General features: G+C 34.4%; 1 protein-coding gene across 1 annotated transcript in view; it reads right to left on the reverse strand.

The window, feature by feature from the left end:
• LOC136036415 (uncharacterized) overlaps positions 1-16,365 on the reverse strand; it is a 77,592-nt gene that overhangs the window by 37,305 nt on the left and 23,922 nt on the right. The window contains exon 2 of the mRNA XM_065718632.1: positions 9,609-9,681. The gene's annotated coding sequence lies outside the window, so the exon portion shown is untranslated. The remainder of the gene's footprint in view (positions 1-9,608; positions 9,682-16,365) is intronic.

Raw genomic sequence — 16,365 nt, forward strand, 5'->3', positions numbered from 1 at the left:
TGGAAGAAAGTCTGCGAATAGAATATTGGAAGCTACAGTGATGACAGTGGTCAAGTACGGTACTGAAATATGGGCGCTACGAAACACACAGGAGGATCTGTTACATGTTTTCAAGAAAAATTGTGTACATATTCTTTTGGTTACCCATTTGGCTGAATGCTTCAAACGGTGATCTGTACGATAAATGTGTTTCTAGCCTGCTTTTTAGGGCTATAATGAGCGAAAGTTGAGATGGCTCAGACATGGTCTGTGGACGAAGGATGACAGATGGCCAAAGATCGTCCTTTTCGGTCAACCATATAGGGCCAAAGAAAGGGCAAGTCGTCCCCGAATTGAGCGGGAGAAGGTCGTAAGGAAGAGCTTAAGAGAAATTGAAACTTTGGAAGGATGTAAAGAGGAAGGCTTTAAATACACTGGAATGGAGCAGGAGCAATTGTAGGCCTCAGGCGGCATGATGCTGCAATGAGTTGTGATAGTAGTAGTAATTTTGCTTCACTAGATAAAAAAGATAAGTTTTACAAATTCTTATCCCGGATAAGCAAAATAGTGCAAAATAAAAGAAAAATAAAACAATGCAAGTTTGAGGCAGATTAAGCTCCTATTGAACTTACTTTTTGAAGAATGTTTCTTATCAATCAATCAAGCAGTTTATTCAATCAACAAATTCGCAACAAAAAACACTTCAACATAGTTTCCCGCGTAGGGCTCTATGGTCAGAAAAAAAAAGTTTTTCTTAGTTTTCTACGAGCCAATTATGTAGCAGAGCTAATTTTTGGCAGAAGAAACTAATTTGAATTTTGACCATGGTGACTCCAAAGTAAAAAATTTTGTTGATACAACGGTGCTTTAGATTTCTCTGTTAGAAAATAAAGAAGGTACACCATTTAGGAAGGAACCAAGGAGAACAAAGAAGCAAGTACGCAAAGTTTATTGGTGGGGGGGGGCTAAAAAGTTGTTAGTTTGAATATAAAGTGCCCGCAAACTCGGGAAAACTTACGATTTGGGTGGGGTGAGCCCAAAGCCCCCTCCCCCTTACCTGTGTACAATCCTTACGGGCACATTTTATGGGCACAATCCGTCTGGCTTTCAACTTAAAGGTCATAATCTTCAAGACGTGTACCAAAACAGGGACGAAATTTCTCGTCCTGTTTTGTCTCCTCTGATGGTTAAATTTTTCCTTCCCCTCCTCCTACTGAGCCAGAAATAAGAATGAAAATGATGGTTCTGAAAAGAACTGTAATCTAAATCTTCAGAAAGTTTTTCAAAGTACGTTGAAATAGTCCAAAGCATCTAAGAATTGTACTTCAATTCGCCAAAGTGCGTCTAACATTTGTCAGCAGCAGGTCAAATATGTCTAAGACTTCTACGCAAGATCGTCTTAATCCCTTTGAAATCCTATCACTAAAAGAGTGGAATTCTGCACAAAAAGAGCCATTTAACTATAATTGCATAGCACTGATGATATTATGTTATTTAAGCCAATCGTTCGTTACACTATTCATTCACTTATCAATATTTGCATTCTTCAATTGAACCTAATCCCGTTCGCATTCATTTGACACAGATTGTATCCCCGCTGAGATAGGGTGAGGGTGAAATTGACTCTATTTCTAATGAGTGGAAAAGTAGGTACTGTTGGTCTGAGGATTTATCTGTTTGTTTGCGCGGAAAAGTAGATTTGCAGCGGGAACCAATTGAAGTTTGGCAAATGAAATTCATTGCCCTGAAAGCGTGGATGACATTGTCTATGCTGAGAAGGATAAGTGTCTGAAAATTAATTTGCAAAAGAAATCAAAGTAAAAATAAAATGCTACGAAAAGATCAGAGGATTTTTCACTGCGGGAAGAGGTTCGAAGCGAATTGCCTTGAAATCCGCTTTAATTGTCTTATGAAGTTTCAGAAAAATCATCTCAAAACCGCACCAACCCCTTGACGAAAAAAAGAAACCATTTCTTGAAAAGCGCGCCCCAGTGTAGGCTATGTACAAGTTATCCACTGCTAAAATCACTTTCACTTTAGTTTTTGCTTGGAAAATTCGTGAATAATAGTTGTACTCTGTTCAAAGAAGGATAATTGCATGGAAAATATTTTGCAAATAACTTGAAAAAAAATGCTGCAAATGCTGAAAAAAGTCAAGGTTCGAAAAAAAAAACTTTTGTAGAAATAATGCACGATTCTCAGAGTATTGGGTATCTCCTTTTATACAGACATGTTGTAATATAATGCTGTAGATATATCAATCTTTTCTTTTGCTAATATCATCAAAGACTGGATTATAATATATTAGAGATTTATTACTGAAGCTCTGGGGATCCGGGGAAGCGGTATTTCGTTAGTCGGAGTTGATTTCGTTTTTCGTTTTTTATCGGCCCCCAGGAATACTAAGATATACTGCTTCTTTTTACTGTAAGCACACTACACCCATAAAAACAGAAACAATTAAAATCACTAAATACAACGATAAAATTAAGATTAGAACCAGAGAAGACAGGGACCTGAAGAGTATCTTTAACTATATAGTCGGCAAGTTTTCTTAACTCCCTGACAATCACTAATCTTCAACTCTGGAAAGCATTCACGTGACATTATACAATGGGTATCTGAAGCCTGAAGGCACACGAGTATTTCTCATTATAGAGATTGTATCCCGTCAATGGGTTTCATTTATAGTTGACGAGTTGTACACAAATGTTTGGTAGTTTCGAGCTATAGCTTCCAGGGAAATTGTGCTTGATTTTTTTTTAGAGGGAGTAGGGATAAGCAAACTGAGATTTTTGCGCTTGAGGGAAGGATAAAATATTTTTGTCTCTGTTCCTGGCAAAAGAGTATACGATATGGTTTTTTTATACCTGCCATCTATTCGCAGTTATGTTGCTTTCGGTAATTTTAGTATGTCGCTTTAGGCGCCAAATTAATAAAAAGAAACGTGGGCAAGAAAAATCAGCAAAAATAAACTAAAGACATATGGCCCCAAACAACTTAAGATTGTGTAGCTTTTCGTTGTAGGTGTAGGCCTAGCTGTCTTTGGGAATCACATACATTTTTCAAGGAGGAAGACCACTGTCTGGTGATCTTCGTTTTTTCAAGCTATTGTTTGTTTAAATAGTTTTTAATAAAATTATAAATGAGAGGCGTTGACTCTCTCGGTTCATTAGCGAAATGAAACTTTTAGAAATTATTTCATAGCATAAACTATACCATGAGAAGGTGTTTCAAGTTCTTATTCCTACTCCTTCTTTATTTCCAAGGCATATAAAATTGTATAGAAGATGGATCAATAGTTATTTTACCATCGGAAAAAACTGTGTTTCTCCTTAATTGTGATCTAGCTCTGCTTTTTCTTGACTCTATGCTTAGGAAACACAATTCTGAATATCTTAGTAGCATTACAAGCCCCATTTGATTTTTTTTTTTTTTTGATTTTTTTTACATACTATTTTCAGATGAACTCTTTCCATTGGCCTTGTGAGTGTTGTAGATTGATCTCTGAAACTTTCTTTTGTATATTACAAAGGTTGGGCCACTTCCCTTTACAGGGGAAAGAAGTGGTGGTAGATACTTCAAAAGCCCTTTCCGGAGCATAATTCTGGCCCTAAAAATATTTCTGAAACTTTCATTCACCTAACTCAACTACTTTTCTGTTAGAAAAAACTATTTAACGTCTTTTTTTAATGTTATTTTTAGTATATTCTAGCTGTTTTATTCTAGTTTTCCTTTCTTTTATAATAAAGGGACCCCAGATGTTAAACAAAAACTCATGGGCTTCGTTATTTCAGTTTGTTCACTGCCTTAATGAACAGGTGTTGCAAAATTTGACAAAATTACAAAAAAAAATAAAAAGAGTTATAAAGTACATTTCAAGGTCACTCTTTTCCTATTATAGTGGAGAAGGTATAAGAGCCCTACTTTACCATATACACATGTATGCCATCTACTAATAATAAAATCAAAATTCTAAAAAAGAACTCAGGTGAGTCAAATGGAGGTAACGAAGCATTTCTTACTGAGGAGTATGATAGAAGTGTAAGATAAACTAATAGATAAGACAATATATTTTACTCTAGAATAAAGCAAAGAATAATCCCAATATAGCCATTACTCCCGAATACTGCTTAAAATGTGAATCTCTTAAATTTTTTTTATTTTTTTATGGTTGCAACGGGAGCTACAACCCAGTAAAGAACGAATAACGGTCAATAGTAATCAAAATTTTAAGACGCATGAAAACAAATACAGTATAGCGAGAGAAAACTACATTTATAGCTGACTCAAGAATGGTAATTATCATTTCGATCAGTCTTAATAGTAAAATGTTACTTTAAAAAATTTACGGGAAATTAGAAACACAGCCTGAAACCCCTGGAAAATAACATCAGGTAACACAACGAAAAGTAGACCATTGGAATCGTCATTGCAGAAAACTCCATACAAAAAGCGGTTCTAGACGTTAACCCCCCCCCCTCCGAAATAGCCCTCCCCCCGCGGAAAATTGGATTTTCCAAACTTGAGAATTTTATTTGAGTTGTGTTTTCAACACAACTTGTGTAGTCCTAAGGAAAAGGATACAGAGGAATTTACACACCATAAGTATGTTGAAAACTTTAAAAAAAACCGCAAATCCATTTTTGTTGATAAGACTTCCATATTATCTTCTGCACTTTTTGGTAGTAGCGGCCGCCAAATTCAAAAAAAAAATGAAGAAAAGAATATGGGTGAAAAATCGTCAAAATTAATCTAATAACATATGGCCACAAAAAGTTTAAGAATGTTTATCTCATTTCAAAGCATAGTTGGCTTTGAGAACGAACAAATTCTTATTGTTTTAAATTTTTACGGACGGAACCGTTGTCAAATTCTTCGAGTTAGTTTTTCTTATCTTCTAAGAGTAAAACTACCACAAATCACCATTAATAAATAAATGAAACCCAAAATGAACATATATTACAACAAATAACCCAGTCATACTCAGAACGAGTATAAATTAACATGAGCAGGGTTCAAAACCCCTATGCCTTCCAAAAGTCGGAACATAATTGGCACTTTACTGAAAAAAAAAGTAAAACTGAATGTGAATTGTTAGTTTAATATACGTATACTGATATTTATGCTTAAAATCTTAATAACATTTGGTTTAATAAATTGATAAAAGTGAAAACATTAAAAAATTTTTCAGTAAAGTGTAAATTGAGGAAGGCATAAGGGTTTTGAGCCCTACTCATCTTAATTATTTCTCGTTTTGAGCTTGACTCGTTTACTTACTGTAATTTCTGTCCGTTTTGTGTTTCATTTATTTATTGATGCTGATTTGTGGTAGTTTACGATTGTATTATTTGATTCTAGTTTTACTAATTTTTAGTTTAATGGAGTTCATTATTTTTCTTTGAAAAACTTATTTTATGGAAAAAGTCTTTTTTAATTAATTTCTGTTCATTTTGTATTGACATCAGTCTTTTCCAGGGAAAAAGAAAATAATAGTTTAAATCTTTTCGGTTTTTTTTAAGAATTCATAGTTTGGCCCGCTATTTGTATGCTGGAGAAACTTTTTCAACAATTTTTAACAATACAAACCCTTTTGAAAATCTGGACACAAATAGTAGTGTTTAATTTATTTTCATACCTCCTCTAGTTGACCAGAAAAAAAAACTTAATGCCTTTCCCCACAAATTCTATCTACGCTCTTTGACAGCTTGGAAACATTAACACCCTTTGATTTAGTCATGGGCGCCGGCAGGGGGGGGGGCATGACCCCCTGGATATTTGGAACTATAAAGTAATTATGAGGAAACCAAAGGAAAAAGAGCTGAATAGGAAGAAACCATGAAAAAAATGTGTGCTACCCCATTTTTGGCTGGCTGCCAATAGATTTTTACCCTTAATAAAGAAAATTTCTAATTTGTGACTGAGTGACACAAAATAGTGATACCCTTGTGTCTGAGGAGCTGTTTGTAAAGAATTGGAACAAAATTTGAAATTGAGCGTAAAGAGCGAGGTGTTGAGGTGGCAACCCGCCTCATTTACGTAATAATTTGTTCGGTTTATGTTCTAATTTTGCTTCTTACTTTCAGTTTAAAAAACTTATTTTTTAGATTTAATCGTTTTTTAAATGACGCCAGGATACCTGGCTCCACCTCCACGGAATAATCCCCCTCCCCAAAGAAATATCATCTGGGCAATTCAATCCAGGTGAAAATATATCCCTAACAATGACTCTTACAGCTTTATGCCTAAAATTGAATCGGTAAAGAGAAAGCAAGACATATAAAGAAATTTCGTATAAGAATTCTGGCAAACTCACTCAGTGTAAAAGTTCCCTTGAAAATTCCACCCCCTGGAAAATTCTCCCCGTGTAAAAGCCTCACAGCAGAAAATTCGTCCTCCTCTTCCCACCCATAAAATATATGCATACTTCCCAATAGCAAATCAAACAACGGGTAAATTTTATAACTTAAAAACCTTTCCCCGGGGGCTGCAGGGTGTCATTTTAAGCTCTAAAGATATAGTTATTGGGCTTTTGAACTATGCTGAAAAAAAAACTATCTCAAAATTTTGACCGAACGAATTTGGGAAAAAGTGCGTGGGGGGGGGGGGTTCTAGCTGCCCTCCAATTTTTTGGTCAATTCAAAAAGGCACTAGTAATTTTCATTTCCGTTAGAATGAGCCCTCTCTACGGTTTAGGCCCACTTGGTCGATACGATCACCCCGTAAGAAAAAAAATAAAACAAAGAAAAGAATAAACACGCATCCGTGATCTTTCTTCTGGCAAAAATTACAAAGTTCCATATTTTTGCAGATATGAGCTTTAAACCTCTACAGTAGGGTTCATTGATGCGCTGAATCTGATGGTGTGATTTTCATTAAATTCTATAACTTCGATGGGGTCTTTCCCCCTTTTTTAGAAGATCAGACAAATTTATTCAGGCTCGTAGCTTTTGATGGGTAAGACTAAACTTAATGAAACTTATAAATTTGGAACCGGCATATTAAGCCATTTCTTTTGATATATCTATTGATATTACAATTCCGTTGACAATTCGGTGACTATTGAGTCGGGTCGCTCCTTACAGTTCGTTACCACGAACTGTTAGATTGCCCACCAAAATCCACACAGAGATCATTGAAATATTGATCGTTTTTTCTGCGTTACCAAAAATATTGTATTCATAAAACTTTACAGTTTCATTATATGTAATTAAACAAATAGAAAAGGCTTTTCAAATAAAGTAAGGAGCAAGTTTATACCTTGAAAAAATTGCTCTGTATATAAGGGGGACTACCCCCTACTCAGCACCTTGCTCATTAAACAGAAGTTTTTGAGTGCTTTGAAAAATCTTATCTTTCCAAATGCAAATTTTCTTTAAAAATTTGAAAAAAGCCAAACTTCACAGTAAAGAGTTAGGAACTAAGGAGGAGACAACCCACTTCACATAAAGAAAAACCTGTCCAAATAAATCTGTTCCGTTGAAAATCTGTTCAATTGAAAAGCTATGTTTCTATTTAATTTATGACAATTTTCCAAATGATACCCAGGCCTAGTTCCAAATCATCTATGCAGGCAGGATGATTTTTTAGTGTCTCTACTCCTTCTGTAAACTATTCTAAGGAGTAGAAAATAGCATGAAGACAAGTCTACATCCGTTATAATCTACGGAAGCAATAAATCTTTCTGTAATTTTTGTTCGAGTTTTATTTCATTTTAAGATTAAATGCGTAATAATTGAATATATTATTGATGAAATCCTTGTCGTTTAAAATTTACTGCATTTTGTTTGATTTTGCATGCAATTTAATTGCTCTTTTATTTGAGAGTATTTTTCTAAAAGTATCTTAAAATAAGTTTATTCCTACCAAAAACTTTTCTGAAATATATTCCCTGTCACCCAACCACTACCAATATTTTAGGGTTTGCTCCCCTCCCCCCCGCGTAGAAAATTTTCTGCCGGCGCCCATGGATTTAGTTAAATTTTAAGAGCAGAAGTAGTAATAGAAGTAGCTCCAAAAGTTTGAACTTAATACCCTCAATCTTTCTTGTGACACTGCTGAGATGTCTTAGTTGCAACAAGCATGCACACAGTGCGCTTCGATTTAATCGTAAAGCAACATTTGGTTTTTAAGCATAATGAGCAAATTGCATAACTGTAGGGGGTTGACCAAGACAATATCCCTAGAGACATAGTTACAAGACCGTTCAGCTATGCTTAACACATTCTTAAAAAGGGCACTAGAACCTCAGATTACCAATCTAATGAGTCCCTTTTGATGTATATATTGCTGGAGCTGTTTGGGGAAATGATAGGCGTAGAAGGGGGGAGGCTGGTTGCTATCAAATGAGTTTTGACTCTTAAAAAAGGCACTATAACATCCAATTTCGAATTAAATGAGCCCCTTCTGAAGTTTATACTACAGTCCATTCCATTAAAACTTATATGCCCAGGGCACAACTTAAAACCCGATCCCCAGAGCAATGGGGAGTTGTGTCAACCCTAGAGGCATTGCTATATTATTCTAGGCTATTTTGAACTAAATCGCTATCTCACAATTTCAATCAGATGCGTTTGGTGGAAAGAGTGGTAGCCAAAGGGGGGGGGAGTAGTTGCCTCCATCACTTTTGAATCTTAACAAAGAACTAGAACTTCAAATTTTCAACCAAATGGACTTCCTCTAAAGTCAAACAACCATCCCTTACATAAAAAAACCTTAAATGCCTACGGGGCATAGCTTACAACCATTGCCCCCAGGCTCTGGGGGTTTGCTTCAACCCCAATAGCATTGTTTTATGGTATTTTGACTAAGAGGCCATCTCGCAATCCCTCGCTCTTTACGCTAAAGTTTGACTCTTTGCCACAATTCTACTTTTTAAAACAATTAAAAGCTTTAGCGTAAAGAGCGAGGGATTGCGGAGGGGACAACCCATTTTATATACGGAGTAATTTCTGTTAGTTTTAAGTTTTAATGTCGCTCCTTACTTTCAGCTAAAAAAAATTAGTTTTTTTTATTAATAAATAACGAATAAATAATACATTGTGCCAACATCGTTCTTTAATTAGGTAGCGCTGGCGCGCTACCTAAGGTAGTGCGTTACTTAGGTAGTGCGTATTTTTTGGGAGGGGGTAAACGCCGGACACCCCAGAAATTTACGCTTCCCTACCTTAAAAAGCAAGGAAATTCACTGTTTTGCATGGGTAACACTGATATGTCCGCTTTTTTTCTTGTTTCCTCTTTTTTTTTCTTCTTTTCTGCATCTTTCTAAACAGGCATATGAAAAAAATGGCAACAGTGATAAAAATGGCGAAAAATTGAAAAATATCTTTATCGCACGAAATATTTAGTTCCTGAGGACAGGACGATTAAATCATAATCAGATAATTAGTTCAAAAACATTGATCAATGTTGCAAAAAAGGCCGAATACACAAGATCGCTAAAAAACACAAAACACAACCTATGAAATAAACATCGCAGCTATTATTATTAGGATTATTATTAGGACTAATCTACCACAAGAGAAAAAAAGACATATATCCCCTTGATAATAAGTTCCCCATATTTTTCCAGCTGTCATTTTACCATTACTACACTTAGACAAAAATAGATGAACTAGTCAACTACTTACGATACGTTCGAACTAATAGGTCATATACTTCACTTTGTCCCTGTTGTGCAGCCAAATGAAGTGCAGTATATCCCTAGAAAGTAAAGACCTTATCGTAAGGGGAGAACCAGGTGATATGCATTAATATTTCATATTGATCTTGTCAAGAGATATGCAAATGAAAAATCGCCAGATGTGAAAGCTTTTAATAAAGTTTTTTTTTTCTGTGAATGCAAATTTTTTTGTGACAGAAGACAGATTTAGGATAAAATAACCATAAAAGCTACTGCTATGAGGGTGATCAAGGCATACAATTCAGTCAATAATAAGATTAATAAATATAAGATTAATAAAAAATATCACTAAATAAATAAATATTATTTAAAAAAAAGGTTTTGAAACAAGGAATTAAAGAATTGAAACGAAAAAAGTAATATCAGAAAATTATTAGTGGAAACACAATAAATAAAAACGTGAATTTTAATATTAATTTTAATATTTTAATATTTAGACATTACCAATTATATAGAAAAAATTCTCGTAGATCCCTTCCATTTTCTTTTTTTCTACCAATATACTAAACTTGAATGTAAAGACGACCTATCCTAGGGATATGCAAATGTAAAGAGCACCAGATGTGAAAGCTTTTAATAAAGTTATGTTTTCTTTGAATGCAATTTTTCTTAAAGAAGAAAGATTTAAGATGAATTAATCATAAAAAGCTAGTTCAATAGATGGGGGGGGGGATGTATTTACGCGTAGAAATCAGTCAATAATAAACTTAATAAATATTGTCGTATTTCTTAATATCGTTTTCTCAGGACATAATTATAGTCGAATGATAAAAAGGGATTTAAAACAAACAAATGAAGAATTGAATTAAAAACAAAAGTTAGCAACAGAAAAATTTATATTTTATTGTTAAACCAGCCATAAAAAAAAAACTAGTGCGTACTTCTATCTGAGAAAAGGAGAGCGAGGATAAAAGCCCTTATCCGACCCGAAAATCGGAGCCACCTTCCGACTCGAATTTGAAACCGTAACCCAGATACTGGATGTCTTATACTTTGCCATCTGAGCCAGGGTTACCAACTGTCGACACCAAAAAAAGAGCGCAAATCAGAGCCAAAGAATAGTGCAAGTTATTGAAAAAGAGAGTAAGTAAAAAAAAAATGCTCATGCGCGGCTACCGCCACGCCCGCAGCCTCTTTCACTGTTCCGACCACTCGTACGTCATTTACAAATAATTACGTTATTCTTCGATCAATAAACATATTACCTTTAAATTTTTCGAGTGTATTTAAAATGAAGTTAGAACTCCCTACCTAAATCGACCTCTAAATAATGGGTTAAATAATTATTATCATTCTTTTTTAGTTTAAAAGGTAATCCTCCGCTTGAAATTTGCAGGTGTCTATTTTGATTGATCGGATCTTTAACTGAACTATAGTTGACTGTATCAAATGTCTCCATTTTATCCAAATGTTTGGAAAGGAATATAAGAGGTCCAAGTAACTAATCGTAAACTATAACCGACTTCACTGTAGTCAAGTCAAGTACTTTTTATTTTTATTTTGCTTAATACCTTTTCTATCATCATTTCATGAAAGAGTGCAATGAAAAAAAGAGCGCATTTCACACGAAAAGCGTGCAAGTTGTCAACCCTGATCTGAGCTGGTCAGGATTAATAATTAGTTTTATCACATTTTGTTTATACTATCCACAAACAAACGGTTGACCATAAACGTCTTTTCTTAATGTTACAAATTTCATACATCCCTTCCTTTTTTTTTCTTTTTTTTAGCAATTTATTAAACTAAACTGTAGATTGCCAATCCCAGAGATATGTAAATGTAAAGGTCACCAGATGCGAAGGCTTTTAATAAAGTTTTTCTTTTTTTCAATGAATGCAAATTGTTTTGTGACACAGATTTAGCGTGAAGCAATCATAAAAGCTGGTGCTATGAGGGTGATTTAGATGTAGATTTCAGTGGATAATTAAGCTAATAAATAACTTCAGGCTAACAAATAAATAAAGCTAATAAACACATACTGGTAATATAAAAGACTTTGAAACAAACAAACAAAACATGATGTTCTATAATAAGTAAAGAAAAGACAAATAGATAAAAATATTTATTATATTAATACTATAGTATCTTCAAGGATCCCTTTTGATTATTTTGTTTTCTTATCAGTAAATACACTTGAATATAAAGATGGAATTACCATAGATATGGAAACATAAAAATCGCAGGTCGTGATTGCTATTACTTAAGTTTTTTCTGAGCTATAGCTTTAAAGATAATTTAGCTGTATAGTTCAATTATATTGGAAACTAACAAATGGCATTAAAAGTCTTGGGCTTGTTCCAAAGGATGAATGAATGAGTTTTTTTTTTTTTTTTTTTTCAGCGACTAAACTCGTAGCCAACAGGACATTTTACTATCTAACCTACAGAATAGAACGCAAAAACATAAGAAATTCGAAAAAAGCACAAAGGAATAAATACAAAAAACAGGCAAATCCACTAAAAGGAGGTAGATAATAAAGAAAACAGGACGAAAAAACTTGAAAGAGAAGAAAAAGAAAACAAAACTGTTCCAAAGAATTCCAGTAAAAAAAACTTTAGATATAAACCTAGCATGAAAAGACAAGAAAGAATTGTAGCTGCGTTATTAAAAAGCTGCTATGTCAGAAATCAATTATTTAGAACTCAGGGTAGACCAAAATTAATTTTTCTAGGAACAAAAAAAATCCATATAATTTTTTCTATGGGAAAGAGACAGCGAAGTACACTGGTGGAGTGGCCTCGCTCCCCAACGAATTAGTAATTTTTATTAAAAATCGTCAGCACTCCTGACTCAAATTATGAAAAGAAATTTGTTTTTTCATTATAGAATATCCGTCCCAAAATTTTTATTGTCCCCCGGTTCACCCCCCCCCCCCCCCCCGCCAAAATATATTATGTACAAGCTCCTGGGAAGAGGCAAAGTCTTCCCAGAGACATTTAGCCAAAAAGTGGAAAATTCTTTCTAGCCATGAAATGTAGGATTATAAACTTTGGCTCTGAATTGACGGGAACGGGTGGCTACCCCTTGCTCTCCCTTTGGTCTTCAATGCCGTAAAGCATTTTTTCTCTTTTCAACTCCCTTAAATACCGTAACATGCTCATGGTGCTAGTGTTGAAAGCTTTTAATTTTGAATTTTAATTCAAAGACCATCGGCATGCTGCTTTCAATGCCAATGTTTTTTTTTATTATTCATATGAGAGTACCGTTAAGATTCCCAACAATATAGGTGCTTTCCATTATTTCTTGTATTTTGAATGAAAACAAAGTGGACCGTAATCTTAAGTTAGGGGTGGCTCGCGGCTCGTGCACCACATGCGATTCGTTGACCTTTAATATGTGGCACGTGGAAACATACTGGTTGAGCACCTTTGTTATCAAATTCAAGACAAATAAGGGGAGAAAAAGAAAAACTGGCGACATCATGGTTGTCATGTGCACACGTCACAAGTCATAAAACGTCAACTTTTCGAGAGAAAATAAGATTAACTAGATTTAACACTTTTTGGTTTGGTTTCAAGTGCAAATTATAGCCCAAAAACTCAGGAAGAGGACCATTGATAAGTTATTGTAAGTGTGGATATTTAAAAGTGAACCATTGAGTAACAGAAACTATATACTAAAAAGATTTTTCCGTCAGCGAGAATTGAACCGTTAATTCGTCCACACTTGACAAGTATAACAACATTGGAACATAGTGGCATATTTCAGAAACATGGAATCCATCCACAGACCTACAAATTATTTCTGAGACGCATGAATTAAGTTTGAGGGGGTGGTAGATCCACTCTTGTTTTTTTCTGTCAAAAGCCAACTAGCCTAAACTACTCACCATCTACTCTTCATCATAGAAAGATTAGAAACTTGATTTTGAAACTAAACACCCTGGAAATTAATTAAAAATAGGTTAAATTGTACAGATGTTTCTGTTCTCAGAGGAGGGAGGGGAATAATATTAATGTTCCCAGGAAAAACAAGGCGAATTTCAACCTAAAAATATACATTTTTGCAGCTTATATATATATATATATATATATATATATACTAGCTGTTGGGGTGGCGCTTCGCGCCACCCCAACACCTAGTTGGTGGGGGCGCTTCGCGCCCCCCCCAAGCCCCCCCGCGCGCGTAAGTCGTTACGCGCCATAATAGTTACGCGCCATTGTAGTTGTGTCCCTATGTCCCACCTGTGAATATAGATAGATATATATATATGGTTTTAACTACGTAAAACTTGCGAATATACAACATTCTTTGCTGTCCCATTGTCTTTGCATATAAATAGATTGTCAGGTTTACCGACTCTTGAACATGCAACATATAATGGTCCATGGGAAAGCAATCTGTATTCAGATCTATACCTCATGATTCTAATGATTGCCCTTGAGCTTTGTTGATGGTGATTGCTAATCGACCATTCCCTGTCCCGGTGTCCCGGTCGTCATTTACATCCCCCTGTTTCCCCCGGTGTCCCCGTTGTAGTTGTGTCCCTGTGTCCCGGTCGTCATTTATATTCCCTGTGTCCCGGTCGTCATTTGTATCCCGGTGTCCCGGTCTGTATATACATTCGTTTTTTAGTTTATTTTTTCTCCTTTATTTTTTTCTTTTTTTTTCTTTTTTAGCTTATTTAGATTTTTAGATTTTTTAGTTTTTTTATTAGTTTTTAGTTTTTTTTTCTTTTTAGTTTTTTTGTCCCGGTCGTCATTTATATCCCCCTGTTTCCCCCGGTGTCCCCGTTGTAGTTGTGTCCCTGTGTCCCGGTCGTCATATATATTCCCTGTGTCCCGGTCGTCATTTGTATCCCGGTGTACCGGTCTGTATATACATTCGTTTTTTAGTTTTGTTTTTCTCCTTTATTTTTTTCCTTTTTTTTCTTTTTTAGTTTATTTAGATTTTTAGATTTTTTAGTTTTTTTATTAGTTTTTAGTTTTTTTTTCTTTTTAGTTTTTTTGTAGTTTTTACCTTCTTTTTAGTTTTGTTAATTTTTTTTTTACTTGTGTCCTGGTCGTCATTTATACTCCCTGTGTCCCGGTGCTTTGTTGATTGCTAATCGAACATTCCTTTTGTCCTGGTCGCTTTCTCTTTGAGTGTCGTCATTTATTAGTTTTTTCCTTTTTTTTAGTTTTTTATTGGTTTTTACCTTTATTTTAGCTTATTTTTCAGTTTTTTCCTTTTTTTTAGTTTTTTTTTATTTTTTATTTTTTTTAGTTTTTTACCTTTTTTTAGTTTTTTTAGTTTTTTTAGTTTTTTAGCTTTTTTACTTTTTTTATTAGTTTTTAGTTTTTTTTTGTAGTTTTTGCCTTTTTTTAGTTTTTTCAGTTTTTTTTTTAGTTTTTTATTGGTTTTTACCTTTATAGTTTTTTTAGTTTTTTAGCTTTTTTATTTTTTTTATTAGTTTTTAGTTTTTTTTGTAGTTTTTGCCTTTTTGTAGTTTTTTCAGTTTTGACGTCACCTGATCCAGTTTTTTCAGGTGACGTCACCTGACACATCCATCCACACATCCATCCACACATCCACAGACAGACAACTTATTTTTATATATATAGATATATATATATATATATATATATATATATATATATATATATATATATATATATATATATATATACAAAAAAGTACATATATAAGGTGTAAGTCACTTGTTCTTTTATTTAGGAGTCAATATTCAAGATGGGACCCCCCTCCCAGTACACTCCTCCTCCTTCATAATCTTCGTATTGGTCGGCTATAAAAGGCATCTTACATAAATATTTTCCCCTTTTTTGGGGTGGGGGGTAGGTTAATGGGTATGAAAACGTCCAGAAACTGTCCTGAGTGTGTGACTGTTCCATGCCACAAATGTTATTTGATGAAGCGGTCCGTAATATTTATTTTATAAACAAAGAGGCACGTGGACTAAAAATTACCTGGGTAGATGATTTCTAAAAGAATGAAAATTAATCAGTAACAAAGATTCAAAAGAAGATCTGACTTTGTATAACGCATCTTAAACATGGATGACATAACAAAATCATCTAGACGATATTGAGACAAGGCTCCATCTTAAGCCGCAACAACGACAAATATCTCAAACACATAGACATTAGTTTTACTATTACAATCCAAATTTTCTTGATAGATAGACCATTATTAAAAATACCAATGTTAACCAAAAGACCAATAGAAGTGGCCCTGCAATTCCATCTTCACTAAGCCCCCTCCCTCTCCCAGTCAATTCAAACCCGCGACATTTAAATCCCGTTGAATTTCACCTGCCTCCAACTCCCATACAAGGCTGCTCATATCTGCCCCCTCTCCAAAAAATAAAAATTCGTCGGTGACAGGCTCATCATATTCATTCTAACAAAAGCTTAGCAAAATCAAATAATGATAAATATTCCAGAACTTTCTCGTGGCACAATCAGTAAAAAATTGTTTTTTTTTTCTTCCCCTAGAATTTAGTTATTCCCTTTCTTTAGAGTTCCAAGATGAATTTAACGAACGTTTCCGTGTTTATTTTAATTTATGCCATTAATTGCTCCGAATTACAATAAAAAAAACTTTTCTTTTCAAAAATCCAAACTCAATCGGAGCGGAGAAGAGAATAATACAAAATCATGAAACATAGCGGGACCAGACGCAAACGACCCGTCCAGCATTTTCAAATGTTTCGCCGGAACTCATTTAACTAACAGGTCCCCTTCTCCGTCAACCCTATGGCATCT

This window comes from Artemia franciscana, chromosome 15 (assembly GCF_032884065.1).
Source record: "Artemia franciscana chromosome 15, ASM3288406v1, whole genome shotgun sequence".
In the NCBI taxonomy this organism is placed as follows: domain Eukaryota; kingdom Metazoa; phylum Arthropoda; class Branchiopoda; order Anostraca; family Artemiidae; genus Artemia; species Artemia franciscana.